Consider the following 13,906-nt stretch of genomic DNA (forward strand, 5'->3'; position numbering starts at 1 on the left):
GCAGCTGGTGAGTTCTGGAAATGTAGCCAGGGAATGCGATGGTTACTTGGATTGTAACCATGGAGGTAACCAAGTGGAGCACCTGAAAGTCATTGAACCGGGCAACTTTAAAGTGCTCGTCTACATTATGCTAATTGTGCTCCAAGACTGAATCGCTGTTCCTGAGAAATGAAAGGGAGGGAGGTTATCAACTCTGAGGATACAGACCAGCCTAGGCTCATCTCCATAGCATGGCCCCCAGCCTGTGGGGCCGATGGGATGGTCACACTGGGCCCTTTTGTTAGGTGGGACATAAAAGGAAGTGAGGTCACTCAGGGGACCAGCTTTGAGGACATTGACTCACACTCCTACTTTGGAGATGTGCCATGACATCCCAGAGACAAACGAATGAGTCTGAGCAGCCAAGACTGGGTTCTCTGAAACTCCAAACTACACAAACCTTTCCTGCTTTTAAAGTGTTTCTCTCAAGTGTTTTGTCACAGCAATGTAACACTGGCCAACACACCTGTTTCTTCTACGATGTATTGCTGGGCACTAACATCCAACAGTGATTTCTTTCTGTAACAGTTCCATGGGTCAGAAACCCGACCTGGGGCAAGAATCTTCTGGAAAGTTATTTAATCACATACCTGGCTCTTGGGTCGGGTCACATGGACAGGACCCAGCTGGGTCTGAGTGTTCAAATCCCTACCCAGAAACAACTCCAGCCTCTGTTTCTTTTGGCACAGTGACCCCAGAGTGCCCAGGTGTCCAGATAGAAGCTCTATAACCACTTAAAGCCTGCAGTGCAGCTGGCTGGCCTCATTCAGCTAGGTCCATTCTCCCACACACTGAAGTCCTTGCCTTCCGTCTCCTCTTTTCTCTGTAGTGGGCATCCATGACCTTTATTATAACAATGAACTTAGACTGATTAATATTTCCTGCCTTGTGCAGGGGCCGCTAAAGCACTTTGTGCGAACTTAAAGATGGAAGGTGCTGCTTTATAAGTAAGAAAAAAAGAAGCTCAGAGAAGCTAAGCCCCCTGCCTGAGGTCACACAGCTGGAATGTGTGGAGCTAGGATTTTAACCTAGTGGTCAGGTTCCTCTGTCAGGTTCTGGTCCTCTTACTAGCTGCCTTTTTTTTTTTTTCCAGATAATCACTCACTCTGAGACCCCCAGGCTCCCACTCCCCCCCCCCACCTTGCTCCCTGCCTTTTTTCTCTCCTCTCCCTGCCTTTCCTCCTGAGAACTCGTAAGGCTGGCCTTGAGGAAGGTCAGCTTCCTTTGAACAGACAAAGCTTATTTCGCTGGCTCTGGTTTCTGGAGGAAGCCCTGCTCCCGGAGTCTTTAAAATTTATTTATCTAATTAAAACAAAAAAAAAATTTTTTTCCAACAGCCCACATGCTTAGAGAGTTCATATTTAACCAATAACCCATCAGGAGGGCTGCCGAGTCCAGGGGCATCCCGCCTGGGCCTTGAGGGGTGGGGTGACCAGAGCATGCAACCACCCGGAGAGCTGGCTCTAGTAGTGGGCACCCCGGGCAGTGGCAGCCTCCACAGCCAGCTGTGTTTCCGGCCAATGAACCTGCCGCTCAACATCTCTTTTTTAATTAAGTCTATCTCAGGCGGCCGGAGCACGTGGGCAAACTTCTGTCTACTTCACTGCAAAGCCCAAGCATATTCCCTTTCTAAGAATAGAATCAGGAGATGGAGGAGGGAGGAGGTTGGAATCTAAAAATGAATTTGAAGCCCAGAGCAAAACAACCCAGCCCCGAGACGGGAGAATAAGCTGCATGCAAAAGTGTACACACACACACACACACACACACACACACACACACTCACTCACACAGTGAGGGGGGGCTGTCTGCTGTCATCCGGGGGGCGGGGGTACTGGCAGTCAGGTCTGGCAGCCTGCCCAAGTGTCTGGCAGGGATGGGGTGGCGGGTGGCACTGTTCATGCCAGGCGCAGCAGCTGGGGATCCCGGGGGAGTCAGGACTGTCTTCTGGGCTGATTGGTTTCCCCAGACAACAGAGGTGAGTCATGGGGTTGTGGGCTGGGCTCAGGGGTACCTGACAGCCTTGGATATAGCTCAAAGTTCTAAGGACTCAGAAGCCTAAATGCTTCTAAAAATGGGTTGAGGCTCAGACCCCAGGAGATCCCACCCCACTGAGATGGGCGGAAGGGAAAAGAGTGAGCAGGCGCTGTTGAGGGATACTAGGAGCAATGGAAGGCACTCTCGGCTGCTGGTAACACTTCAGCACTGAGGATGTGAAGCGCTTGTCCCGACTCAGGAAGTCCTGTTTAGCAGGTGCAGTAGCTCAAAAAGCCTATAACCGCTGCAGATGGGAAGCAGAGACAAGAGGATTAGAGGCCCAAGGTCACACTCAGTTATATAGCTAAGTTCAAGGCTAGCCCAGGTTACATGTGGCCAGTTTCGAAGGCCAGTTGAGACTATATGAGCTCCCGTCTCCAAAAACAAAACTGGGTGAAAATTAGTGTCATGGAGAGTTTGGAGAGGTGATCCAAGCCTGTAACCCCAGTATTCTGGAGATCGAGGCAGGAGGTAATCCTCTGCTATATTCCAAGTTTGAGGCCAGTCTGGGTTAGAAGTCCTCTTCGACCAAACATACATACATATATGTCCATATGTACACACACACACACACACACACACACACACACACACACACACTATTTTAAAAGCAATGCTAATCTTGAGGCTACAGCTTTCTGCAAGTTCACCCTGCCAAGTACTGAGCTCAGGGCTTTCCTCTGAATATTTTGTCTCAGTCTCACAGTGTGGCCTGTGTTCCTGCTCTGCTGTGAAGAAACTGAGGCCTAGGGCTAGTGACAGGCTCAAGTTCATACTCGGGCTGAGGTACATACACCAGGCTGGCCTCAAAGCCCATATTGGTTCTCAACTTGGCCACCGAAATGTGGTTCCCCCAAGATGTTAAGAATCCCTGTGGGGGATATTTTTAATCAGATTATTTGGAGCAGGAAGACCTTCTGGTGGCAGCCTACAGAAGGGGACACAGAAGTCAGAAACTTCACTTTTCCACCAGCAAATCCATCCATCCTGTCTCTGCAGCCAATTCCAAATTCAGTTCATTCAGGATTCCAACTGAAGTTAAGCCACTCTTCAGGAATCCTCCTGAGTCTTCAACCAGGCGGGAACAGCCAAGACACCCAACCTCTTGGGCCAGACGGCTTCAGGATCCTCAGTGTTTCTGTCGTGAGACAGCCATGTTAGATACACGTGGACCGGATCTCAGTCTATATACAAAGCCTCACTCCTCAGCGACTTTGCCTGCACAGTGGACAATAGACAGGCTGGTGTGAGCCCCGTGGGACACTCACCACTGCATGCCCCATACACAGAAAGTTTCTCCTCTTGCTCTCCACTACCGCCCAGAGAGCAGCTCTGGGTGTCAACTCCGTTATTACTCCCATGGTCCTCCAGGAGTCTCAGGGCCAAGCCTGGCCTGCCTGGCCAGCACCTCCCCATGCTGCTCTCTGTGTCTCATTTTCCCATGGGCCGTTTCTCCTGTTATGGAGTGATAGAGAGTTCGAGTTTTGCAGTTCACAGAAATAACCTGTTGATTGAGCCAGGCCACATCCGGGATTTGCTTTGGAATGACCAGAAATGGTGGGGGTGGTCAAGGTACGGAGGAAGTGGTGTCAGTCACAGGAGGAAACCTTGAAGAGTTAATACATTCATAAAATAAGCAGAGTGCCCCCTCCTGCATCATTACAATCTACACGTGTGTGTGTGTGTGTGTGTGTGTGTGTGTGTGTGTGTGTGTGTGTGTCGAATTCGACCATGTTTTGCATTGACCCTAGGGGTGTTGGGGTGGAACCCAGGCCCTTGCATGTGTCTGCTAGGCAAGCACTCTATAAACTGGCTTGAACCCCAGCACTCCTAAAACGTCTTTTAGTGCTACACAAAAATGTTTTTAAATTGTTGTAAAGCAAATGTTTACAAGAAATACGTCAGAGGATAGTGGCTGTGACAAGCATGTGTAAAATGCAGTTGGGGTGTGACCTAGGCGGGCAGAGGCCCAGCCTGTTCCTGCTCAGAATGCCCCGTGTCCCTGGTCTGGCTGCTTCCATCCCTGTGGGGCTTTGAGGGCAGGTCAGGAAAGGAAGCACACGCCCTTCTGTCTTCTTGCCATGCTTCCAAAGAGCAGTCGGTCGGACCCACTTGCTTCCCACCTCAAATTCCAAACGCATGAGGAAAAGCAGGCCTAGAGCCGACATCTGTCACAGCCTGCTGGTCTTTCTGTGGGGAGAACTCAGGCCTCCTTGTCCACCCAGATCCTAGCACCCAGAAGGATGACCTCACTCGGAAAACCTCACTGAGCAATTCGACTGGACTAGATGGTCTTCCAGCAGCACTGGGTTCATGGGCATCCTCAGCCACGTGAGTGCTGCATGTCTGAACTCTTAGCCACTGAACCATCTCCCAGCCCCTGTAAAATATTATCTACATGTTGAGATATAGATATATTAAATTTGATATAACCCTTGGGGTTTTCTGTTTTGTTTGGTTTGTATTGTGGTTTTAATAGAGACAAGGTCCCAGTAAATAACCCAGGCTGGCCTCAAAACTGCTAACTTCCTGCCTCCGTGTCCCTAGTACTGGGATTATCAACGTGTGCCACCACACCCAGCTCTGAAGCATAACTTTATTTTTTTTTAATGTATTGCTTGTAGAGATCCTCTTCTGTGAGTCACAATCTCACAGCAGACTTCCTGATCATCTGGCTCTTCCAATATCTCTATCCCTAAGCCTTAAGTACAGGCATTGCACTGCAGATGAGCCCACTGGAGCTGGTCACATAACGATCAACTGATCTATGCATTTTGACCAGTTATGGCTCTCTGTAACAGTCTCTGTTGCAAAGAGGAGTTTCTTTGATCAGGGGTGAGAGTTATGCGTATGTGTAAGTCCTGGAATGTGGCTAGAAAGTATGCCGGTTGAGTAACATGTCAATAGTAGGCTCTCTAAACTCCATGCCTTCACTAACACACAGCCTGAGGCTCCAGTACTATACGTGATTTCCCTCCTGCTAAATGAGTTACCACCTAGATGCCAGTGTCATTGCGTAGGACTGACTCTCACAGCTGGGCAGAGCCACCAGCTGTTTCCCACCCTTGGAATTTTGCATAGCACCTCTGGCACTGTAAAGGCTGGTCCTCAGAGAGAAGTCTTTGAGATCACACCCAGCTTGTATCTTTCTCAGAGTCCTGGATCTGACATGCGTGGTGCCTTCAGCAATAGGAACTTACCTTCTACTTCAGGGAGGCCACCAGGAGCAATTTCAGTAGCCTATATGATTTGGGGGGCGTGGTTCTTGGGCTACCCTGACCAACAGCTTGTAAGTTCCTTATGCCTAGTACTGTCTTTGTCTGTAGTTTGTTTTGTCCTTATCTATTTAAGCATAATGTCTTAGGGTTTTACTGCTGAGAAGAGATACCATGACCAAAGCAAGTCTTATCCAGAACAGCATTTACTTGGGGCTGGCTCACAGGTTCGAAGGTTCAGTCCAGAATCATCAAGGCAGGAGCATGGCAGCATCCAGGCAGGAGCTGAGAGTTCTACATCTTCATTCAAAGGAAGCCAGGAACAGACTGGGCATTTTCAGGCAGCTGGAAGGAAGATCTCCAAGACCACCTCCACAGTGACATACTTCCTCCAACAAGGCCACACCTTCTAACAGTGCCACTCCCTGGGATGAGCATATGCAAACCATCACACATACTTTTAAAAAGCATTATTTTTAAACAGTCCCACCTGCATCACTCTTTTAGAAACATGGCCACTGGAAATGTTTGAATGCAAATGTACTTTTCACAGTTCCTAGGCTTGTGCGGAGAGCTTCCAATAGCTGGTAGGTCACAGGTCGGTGATCTGCATCCCTAGAGGAGCCTGCAGGGATAGAGTTCAAAACCCACCCCCTTTTCACAGCTCCGCCCCTTCCCCCAGCCTCCTGGCCACTGTTCTGTCTCTGAGAAGAACACTCTCTGCAGGGGGCATGCACACTTTTCCTTGCCTAGAAATCTACCCAAACTGCTCTCTGTATGTTCTAGAACACTCCATCCACCTCCTAGTACATTCTACATTTCTTCCTTGGGGAAAGAAGCCTAATTAGGAAGTGTCTGCGATGGGTGGGAATATTATTAAGACACTTAGAGGTTCTTAACACCTTCCATGAGGCACGCTGTCGCCTGTCTCGCCTAATCACCTTACCGCCATTAGAGTTGCATTAGCAGCTAGCCTGAGATTTTGCACCGTGAAATATCAGTATGTTGAGAAAACTCATAGGATACAGAGCTGAGAGTCACAGCTACAGGGTCAGCTCTACTTCTCTTGCAGACATATTCTAGCGTTCACTATCTCCCCCCACCCCACCCCCATACTGCCATTTAACATCCCCACACCCTGGTGGTAGACCTTCAAGTTGTTTTCCAAGCCTGAGTTCAGATGGCTTTCTAGAACACTGACTCCAGTGTCCGGACTCGTGCCGGGTAGGTCCTCCCACTTGCATGCTGGGTAATAGTAGGACAGCGATGTCATCATGGGTCGTGGATGGTGGTGTAGAAGTAGACGCCCAACCCAGAAGGTGAGACAGACAGGAAGAAATCCTGTCTTCTTGGACAAGAGCAGAAGGCATTCCAGAAATGTGGCCTTCTCAAGGGCCCCTCAAGACGTGGTACATGGTAAGGAAACAGGCTGTAGAGTTAGTGTTAACTGTCAGCTTTGCAGAGCCTAGAATCACTTGGGAGACAGGCCTCTGCTTATACCTGCAGGAGATTATTGTGTCTGAGTGAACTGAGAAGACCTGCCCACTGTGAGTGCTGCTGTTCCCTAGCTGGGGATCCTGGACTGTTAAATAAAGAAAGGGCACTGGGTAGCAGCATGTGTTCATTGCTGTCTGCTACCTGACTCTAGATGTGTTGTCGCTTCAAGCTCCAACTGCCTCAACTTCCCCACGGTGATGGACTGTACTCAAGAACTGTGAGCCAGAATAAATCTGTTTCCTTGGGATGTTTTTGTCAGTGTATTTTGCCACAGCAATAACAAAGTAACTAACACAAAGTCCATGCTTCATGGTGGAATAAGGAGGGGTACAAATCGTCTCCTGCACCCTGCCTCAATTAGCTACAACTATCTGGCTGCATTCCCACAAGGGTGGAGGAACAGAGAGGCCCTGCTGAACTCCCCGAATCATAGACCAGGGCTGCATCTGGCCCACAGAGCTGGCTCTCCACACTTGATTTATTTTAACTTACTTTAAACTGGTTGCCAAAATTGAAATATCAGGACATTTCACATATAAATCAGGATTCTGTCTTCTTTTACATATCCAGAAGGCTGAGAAGCATGGCTCACATCCCTGTAACGGGTGCAGGCAACCACTAAGGCCTACACTGGAAGCCCTGCTCTGTGCTAACCAGCCCCATGAATTTGGACAGAGCACTGTGCCTCAGCTTCTCCTGAGGTAACATGAAGACGCCAAGATGGTGTGTTCCCTCCATCCATGGCTGCTTCGCAAAGGCCTCACCCCCTGCATGGCCTTTGTCCATGCCAGAGTGTACGGCCCCTTAGCCAATCCCCAGGAGATACCTTCTATGTGAGGTTCTGGTCTCAGCTGAAAGGTCTTGGCTTCAGGGAGATCCTCTCAGACCTGCCAACACAAAACCAAACCCCTCCACTCCTACCTGTTCCCTCAGACGGTCCCAACAAGGCCATGATCCACGGCTACATCACTTTCTCTTGGCTCATGATTATTTGTTCCATCTTCCCAAATGCTCACTTGACTCCTTCACAACAGCCTTTGAAGAAGAGGGGTCGGGATTTGACCCTACGTCCCTCTGGATCCACAGGTCTTTTCTCCCATTATGGTGATCCATGCTCGGTGTGCCCACAGTTCTGCCCCTCCAGGCCTCAAGAGGAGAGGCAACAATAGGTTACCTGCCCTTCATCTGAATGTAAGCCTCGAGACCCATCTCCTAGGCTCATACAAGAAGTGTATGAACCAGAATCAAGTAGCAGTACCAAGTCCCAAACAGCTCCCTTATAAGGGTGAACACATTGGCCACCATTATGCTCCTGGGTGCATCTCCTGCCAAGTACCAAAGTCTCTGAAACACCTTCAGAGCAGGAAAGCGCACTGGGACCTCTGATTCTTTGGGATGTTGGCTGGCTTCAGCCCTCGGCATCCTAAGTTTATTCCCATTTGTGGACTACTTGGTGCAACTCAATCAACCCACCCATTTCATTTATTTTTCCATTTTTATGTGTGTATGTGGGATGATTTGTGTGTGTGTGTGTGTGTGTGTGCGCGCGCACACATGTTTGCATGTGACTAGGTTTTGAGGATTTGAACTCTGTGACATTTGCATTGCATGACAGACACTTCATTGCCTAACCCAAGCACTGGACAGACATGCACTTGAAGCTCGGAGATCACAGAAGAAACCTGTCCCAGACAAGACAGTTGTTAAGAGCAGAACAGACCCCCTCTATGGCCTGGGCTCTAGACTGTCAGTTAGAATCCTTAGACTGGAGGACACCCACAGACAGTACCATAATGTTCCCTGCTGAGCCACTATGCACTGTGGGGTCAGAGCTCCTGTCCCTCCATGGTGACTGGGAATCCCTGCTGTGGTTTTATTGGACAGGCCCAGGTGACTGCTTCCCATACAAAGCCACCGGTGGAACCTCTGTGGAATCTTCTGCCAAAATCCCAAGGCAAAACCCAAGGATCCAAAGACATTTCCATCAAGTTCCCAGTTTCCTTTTCCATAGGTGAAGGGCCCTAGGGGCTTTCGCCAGCCTTACACCTACTGCCTCAGGTCAAGGCCAGGCCAAGTTCCATTCTCCACCCACAGTTCACAGGAGGAGCAGAACATCTTGAAAAACCACAGAATGTACTGACTGATAGTCACCTGACCCTCTGGTCCCAGATAGAGTTCTAATGCCTGTCACATGCTTGCTAGCCAATAGATTCAAAGGCCAATACGCTTAGTCAATAAGTTTAAACTGTAACCTTGCTGATGTAACCTGTACCCCTGAAAAGTATAAAAAACTTCTTGTAACAGCCTTTCGGGGTGGCCTCTCCCCTGGATGTAGGCCACCCCAGTGCACTGAACTAATAAACCTCCTGCTTTTACATCGATCCCCAATCTCTCTTCTCATTCATGGAAGCCTCAAATATATAAGACTCAATTTGGGTCTTACAATAGAAACTTTTTTTTTAAACCGAGCTCCCATCATGCCGTGTTCTGTCTTTCCTGCCATGTTCCATCTTTCCTGCATCACTACAGTGAAGTATTTCAGTTGTACAGTTCCCAGTCTGGCCTCAGCTCGCTTGGATAAAACTTTGTTATGTGTCTTGTAAGGCACAGATTTTATATTGCAATGTTCTAGGCAAAAGAAAAAAAATTAATGAAATTGTAAATTTTATTGTTTTCACATGTATGCATATCTAGTGACATTTACATTTTAAAATAAAATTTATGATTCATTTAAAAAGAAAAAGGAATTTGTAGACTGCCAGATCATATGATCTGAGCATGTCCTTCAAAGCAGTAATCTCACCTAGAAGGAGTTAGGCCTTGACTCAGATAGCCAAGAACCTGGGAATAGCTGCCCTAAGGACCCCCTGCTGCTGCCTGATGTCCAAGCTCTGGCTCTGAAAGCTGACTATCTACCTGTGTTCACTGGCTAGAAAAGCTGTGATAGTTAAGGAGGGGGAGCAATCCACTAACCAGCATTCGTAGTATGGTTCTATTTTTGCTTCAATATATATTTAAACACGGGGAGAGAGAGAGAGAGAGAGAGAGAGAGATACCCATGTGTGCAAAGCTGCATAGAAATGAGCCTGGGGTAAAAAAAAAAAAAAAAAAAAAAAAAACAGCAAAATGTTAAAAGCAGCATTGCTGGGCAGTGAGATTCTGCATTCTTTCCACTCTCTTTCTCCTTATAATTTTCTGTTTTGTCTATTTTTTGCCATGAGCATGTACTGCTTTTATATTTGGGGGCGGGTGGAGATTTAAAAAAAAAAAAAAACAACTTAACTATTTTCATTTTCAGAAATGTGCAAATTCACTTTCCGTACTAAGGACAAATCATGGCTCTCTAGAGCCACGGGGTGTGGACAAGGCCCCTCGACCTCTGCTGCTCTCTGCACTTAAGCAACTGATGGCCAGAGCTGTGGGGGGAGGGGAGGAGCTGTGAGATGCTCCCCCATCTAAAGAGGGTGAGTGGGGGAGAGGAGTGGGCCGGGAAGGAGCAGATGGACGGGTGGGAGGCGTAGGCCTGACTGTGGGGCCGAATGTGCCAAGCAAGGCCCGAGGAGGAGGCTCAGGCTGGTGGTTCTTGCCCATCCACAGCAACGCACATTTCTCCATGAGTCCAGCAGGCCGTTCTTAGACTTCCGGGGCAGGGCAGCTACTGTCTTCCATTAAAACCATTCTCTTCAATGATGAACTCTGGGGTGCTGGTATTATATCCCCAAACAGCCATTGCAACCAGCAGCCTTTGTTCTCATGGCGTGTGTGGTCTGGGAACTCAGGGTGGTGAAGATAGAGGGTCCGAGCTCAGGGCTTCTTCGGACACGGGTGGCAGACGGGCTGCAACTATCTGCAAAGACCACGCCGAAGTTCAAAGTCTCCTAAAAGATCCAAGGCGGTCTCTTAACTGTGAGCCCTTGTAAAATCAAAAAGTAGGTTACATCCTTCCAGTACGCAGTGGCATAGAATAAGTATTTCCATCACAAGAGAGAGGAATGGGGGCAGAGCAAGGAAAGAACAGAACAAAACCAAACCCAGTAGAGCCAGCGTCAAACCCTCCAGCTCTGTGTGGTATCCTGAGGACTGCAGAGGCAGCATCTGGGCACCAGCAGGCTTAGACAGGACCCTTCCTACCTCAGTGCAGTTACCTAGTCTCCCTTGTGAGCCACCCACCCCCACCCCATGCTTGTAGCTTTCCTCTATAGATAGCACATGGTCTTGGCATCTCCAACATCTTAGGGTCCCCACTGTCACCTGAACTTTACCTTCACAGCCTCACACAGTGACCTCCTAGGACCCCCTGCGGGGAGTCCAACCCTACATATATGTCCTGGCCCCATACACTTTCTAGAACCTTGCTGCAAGTTTCCATGACCCTTGGGGTTTTGTGTGCCTGTGAAACCAACACCCGTGAGAGGTTCGAGAGTTCAATGTCTGTGACATGTAGCTTTGTCCCCTTGGATCATAGCTGGGACAGTCTCTGGATATCTTTGCCACCAGACCAAGAAAAAAACAGTTCCAGACGTGCCATTCTGGAGCAGAGAATGTCTATGGTATTTTTCTCACTTCAAGCTCTCTCTTTTCAAGTGGGAAAAAGTACAGGGTCTATCTCCACAGAGTACAAGGTTTCCCCTTAACGGTATCTGCTTTATTTAAAAAAACAAAAACAAAAACAAAAACAAAAACAAAAACAAAAACAAAAAAACATAGCAACGTCATCTGCACCTAGTCAGTCTGGCCTGTCAAAGATTTTAGTATCACTCATGCCCACTTCCTTAGTAAACTGCACATTCCTTGAATCTCTCTGCTTTGAACTGTCACCATAAACCTCAAGAGACAATGAGCAGTAGCCACACGCAGCCTGAATGCACTGCTATCCTTACATTCCCTCTGTCAAACAACCTAGCTTATTACTTCTGCGCTCAGCCTCAACTACATCTTCAGGATGGATCAGAAGACAACCACATTCTTCACCAGGACAGAGTGGCCCTCATCCCGGATTCTTTGTTCATGTCGTCTCTCCCCACCCCCAAAACCTCCCAAGTACCTTCTCCTCTGCCCACATTTCTCTTGGTATCCACATCTTCCAGACTCCTACCAGAACAGCCATGAAGATATTTTAATAGTGTCTCTGGTCAAATCTCCAAACGTTTCCACATTCCTCCTATAAGCCAGTACCAAAGGCCTGAGAAACAGCTGGTCAGGTTAGTTGTGGCAACAGCCCCACTCCTGGTAGCAAGTTTCTCATCATTGTGTCCAAATATCTGACGGAAACCTGCTTAAGGAAAGGGTTCTATTTTGGTTCATGGGTTTGAGCATGCATTCCTCCACAGCATGAAAGGTGTGGCAGAATTCACAGCCTCAGGAAGATGAAGCTGGTACTCCCCTATCTGGACAAACTTTTCGTTCATCCCAGGACCCCAGGCCCATGTGACATGTTACACACATCCAGGGTGAGAGGCATCCCTCATCAGCAAAGCATCTCTGGAAGCAACCTCGCAGACGCCCCCAGAGCCATCTCCTAGGTAGCTCCAAATGCAGCCAGGTTGATGATGAACACAGATGTCACAGGGTCTAGGGTAGAGTAGCCTCCTGAAGCCTAGTATTCCCCAAAGTGACCACCAGCAAGACCCCGGGACTCAGAAGTTCCTGGCAGTGAAATGGTGACAGAGAAAGGGTGGAGGAGCGGGTGAGACAGACGGAGATGTTGCCCGAGTTAGAGAGGGAGCACAGCTTAGAAGCCCACGCTCTTGCAGCAGGGTGTGCAGCTGAGCTTCAGACTCTGCATAGAGAAAAGGGAGAGCAATGCTTCTGTCCCAAGTGACAAAGCTGAAGAGTTGAGGCACAGCCCTTGGCAGGACAGACACTAAGGCCCTGTCTCCTGCTAGTCAGACTTCTCTCCGCTGCGGTCAAATGACCTGGGGTTTGCTACTTAGCAGCTGAATACAGCAATACTATGAATGAATACACACTGCATGTCTGTGAGATTCTGTCTGCCGCATACATTCCCAGTATGTCCCTTCCCTCAGTGGCTTTGGATGAGCCAATGGCTGCAGAGACACCATCTTACCAAGAACCCAGAGAAGCTGGAGATTGTTTCTTTTCCATCCTACAGTTTAATGTCAGAGAAGCCCACAGCCCGGCACCATCTTGCTCTACCTGGTAGAAGAACCTTCATCATCTTGACCCCTGACCCCTGACCCCCTCACTTCAAGAGCTCTAAGATCACAAGAGCAAGTTCTATAAGCTGCCAACTCCATGGTAATTCATTACACAGCAGGAAATATCTTATACACACTTAAACTTAAAGATCTGTCTGATTTTTCTCTGCTAGGTAGGGTTACCAGAAACGGCCAATCAGAACAGGTGATACCCAGTTAGCTATAGGTTTCAGAGAACAGAGAACTGTTTTCAACATGAACATTTCCCATAGATATTTGGCACATAATTATACAAATGCATTACCCATGGCTTAACTGGAAGTCAAATGTAACTTGCTGTCTGATGTTTAACCCCACCACTAGACCTGTTGATAAAGATTCCCAAGAGATTAGAAAGCTGAATGCATGCTATCTCTGCCCACATGGTTTTGTGGGTACTTCCAGGGACCCTAAAGGTAATCATATAGACCACTTTGGGAAAGTGTGTCGTGGCCGTGTCTTTGTGCGGATGAGTCCCTGCGTGTTGGATCTCCAGAACTCCCAGCAGAGGGCTGAAGCCACTGCCCACCCAACACTCTCCTGTCCTCTGGGAATAAGCCAGCCACAGCCACATAGCAGCTGGAGGCCTGCAGCTCCGGCTCTGGGTGAGTAAGATACAGTTCCCATCACCGGCACAGGACACAGCAGAGGACAGGGAAGGAGAGAAGAAAGGAACAGAACAAAAGGCAGAAAGGACAGAAAATCAAAGGGAAGGAGAAGGAGGTCAGTGTGCTCTTCTGCTTCTCCCGGGGCATGATGGGAGCTGCACACACACACTGGCTGGGAGATGAGCAGATGCTTCCTGGAGAAAGTGGTGGATATACTCACTGATGCCTTCTTCCTTAGGAGAGCGCAGCAATCTACCAAACAGTCCCATTCATGTGGTTCTTAGACCTTGCTGGATCCCAAGCTTTAGTAGAA

This window comes from Micromys minutus (assembly GCF_963924665.1).
Source record: "Micromys minutus genome assembly, chromosome: 11".
NCBI lineage: Eukaryota > Metazoa > Chordata > Mammalia > Rodentia > Muridae > Micromys > Micromys minutus.